The following is a 3275-nucleotide window of genomic DNA, read 5'->3' as shown; positions in this document are numbered from 1 at the left end:
AGATATACAATAGCCACAGTCATATGAAAAAATAACTAACAACACCCCATGCTATGCACAAAAACCAACTCGAAGTTCATTAAAGATCTAGACATAAGAATGAAAACCTGGAAGCAAAGATGGGCAAAACACTACACGATATACACCTCAGTAACATCTTTAAAGATACAGCACCCAACACAATAATAGTGAAGGAAAGGATAAACGGATGAGACCACATAAAGTTAAAAGAGCTTCTGTACCACAAAAGAGTCATTACAAAAAACAGACATCCCACTGATTGGGGAAAAAAAATTTCTCACACAATACTAACAATAAATAATTGATCACAAAGATATACAAAGAACTGACGAAACTCAACAAAAATAAACAACCCCATCAAAAAATGGGCAAAAGAGCTAAAAAAAGACACTTCTCCAAAGAGGAAATGCAGATGGCCAACAAACATATGAAAAAATGTTCAACATCACTTGTAATAAGGGAGATGCAAACTAAAACCACAATGAGATACCACCTCACCCCAGTGAGAATGGCACATCTTCAAACAACTAGCAAGCAACAGCAAAGATTGGTGAGGATGTGGAGAAAAAGGAACTCTCCTGCACTGCTGGGGGGAATGCAAACTAGTACCACTATGGAAAACTGTTTGGAGGCTCCTCAAACTGCTAAACATGGAGCTTCCATATGACCCAGCAATCCCACCCCTAGGTATCTACCCACAAGACACAAACACACTGATTAAAAAAGATACCTGCACCCCCATGTTTATTGCGCTCTATTTACAATAGGGAATACGTGGAATCAACTCAAATGCCTAAAAGTGGATGACTGGATTAAAAAGATGTGGTACATATATACAATGGAATATTACTCATTCATGCCTTTTGCAGAAACATGGATGGAGCTGGAAGGGATCATGGTTAGTGAAATAAGCCAGAAAGAAAAAGAAAAATACCAGATGGTTTCACTCATAGCAGGAGCATAAAGGGGATGGGAGTGGGCGGAAATAATGAACTATATACCAGAGACATTTTAGGGTGGTGGAGTGGGGAAATGGATTAAAAATGGGAGGAGGGAGTGCACTGGACTATGGTGAAAGCACACGGGTGATTTGGTGATGGGAAGTCCACGGGGATTACAACTAAGATGGAAAAAGTCACAAAATGATGTAAACATAAACTATTATAATAAAAAAAACAATAACAAAAAATGCTCATAAGGAAATACAAATCAAACTATAATACAATTATCACCTCATCCTTGTGAGACCAGCCTTCATCATCAAAGATTTGAATTGACAAGCATTGGTGAGAGTGTAGGGGAAAAGAAATACTCATTTTCTATAGCAGCCTCTATGGAAAAATACCGAAAATGGAAATAAAGAAACTATGGCATATATATTCAGTGGAATACTACTAATCTAGTTTAAAAAAAAAATCATGCCTCTGTGACACTATGGATACTGGTGATTTTTCACTTTATGGTAAGTGAAAAAAGTGAAGAAGTGAAAGACAGTTTCCCGGTAATTTCACTCATTTGCAGAATATAAATAACCAAAACCTAAATTGGCAAAATACTACAAAAGGAACATTCGGTTCCGAGAAAATATATAGTGGTTACCAGAGAGAAAAGGGGAGGATGGAGAGAGAGGCAAAAATGTGATATGGTATTGGCATTGGAGCTTTGGTGGTGAGTGAAGTATGTGTGCACATATTGAGGTGTGAGCTATACTTCTGCAATGTACAGTTTTGTTTAAAAAAAAAAAAGTGGACCTTTCCTTGTGGCGCAGCGGGTTAAAGCACAGCACTGAGAAGCTAAGGCCACTTCAGCAAGAGTTCCATCCCTGCCTGCCCCTGAGGTGACCCACAAGGCAGGCAGACCCCCTGCCCCCCTCAGCAGTGCACCTCATCAGTCCTCCTGTTCTGCTCCCCACTTTGTCTCTGGTGAATCCTCTCAGTGCCCCTGAACCTCTGGCCTGCACCCCAGTTCTGTATGCACAAATAAATAAATCTTAAAAAAAAAAAAGTAATTCAATAAAACTTGATTAAAAAAACTATTTTCAAGATTACCAAAATCATTTTTATAAAGTACATCTACAAGCATTGTCTGCCCAAAATATGTTTAAAGATCTTCAGTGCATTTTTACAACATATTGAAATCAGATTTTGTTTTTACAGCTCTGTGATTATCAATAAGGTTCTGTGAAACAAGAATGGTCTGAGTATTTCATTTCATTTCAGTCACACTTTTTGCTAGTTTATTGTTTTGAATTAAGCAAAATCTTTCTTACATAAAGCTAATTCAAATTATTGTCATGTGGAATTTTCATTCACCTACACTTCGTGAGCATATACTATATTCAAAATGTATGGTTCCAAGTCATTTAAAATTTAGTCTTGACTCATAACAGTTATGTCAAAGGAGAAAAAATCTTTCATCTGTTCAGTTCTATATTCGATTTAATTTACCATCAACCTTTTGGAGGAATCAACCAAGTGCAAGAACTGGTGCGTGCCTCTTCATCTAACAGGCAACTCACAGCCTATACCCGAGTTTCTTTCCAAAATAGCGATTTTGGAAATGATTGCTAATAAACAAAAAGCCCTAAAACACCACAAAGCTGTTTATACTGTATTCCTTATCTACAAAAAGATGAGCCTGGGGGATCAAAACTTGCACTTGGTCTCGGTCACTTTAAGGGGTGCAGAGTTCTAAAGCTCGAAACGAGCAAGGAGAGCAGAAACGGCTCAGGGACCCCGAGGCCGGATCTCGCGTGGCTCCACAAGCGAGACGCTAACCCACTGCACAGCGCAGAAGGATGGCGAGTGCGCCCAGAGACTTTCTGCCCCCGAGAAGTCCTCCTCTCCCGGTATCCGAGGGGGCGGGCACCATTCCTGGGGAGGGAGAGCGCACGCCGTGCTCACCCACGCCCTCCTGTCCCCAGCTGGCTCCGCCTTCCCTCTGAAAAATGCGTCTCCAGGCAACGGCGGGCCGCGGCGTCACTTCCTGCCATTTAAACTCGGGTCTCCACCCCGCCCTGCCCCTTCTCCTGGCTCCTGCTCCCCCTCCCCTCGCAGTGGGCTCCGCGTACGCTTCCCGGGCTAGGGGAGGGGGCGGAGGCCCGGCGCGCCCAGCGGCCCGCAGGCAGGTGGGCCCCGCGCACCTGTTGTCGCCGGAGCCTGCGACCCTTCGTCCGGCTTTCGCTGCGGAGCCTCTCGGGCAGGTGCCTACAGGCAGCGGCCGGCGAGCGGGCCGTGCGCGGGGTCCAGACCACC

Source organism: Condylura cristata, unplaced genomic scaffold (assembly GCF_000260355.1).
Source record: "Condylura cristata isolate star-nosed mole 26May11 unplaced genomic scaffold, ConCri1.0 scaffold00009, whole genome shotgun sequence".
In the NCBI taxonomy this organism is placed as follows: Eukaryota; Metazoa; Chordata; class Mammalia; order Eulipotyphla; family Talpidae; genus Condylura; species Condylura cristata.
Note: the sequence above shows the minus strand (reverse complement) of the source record.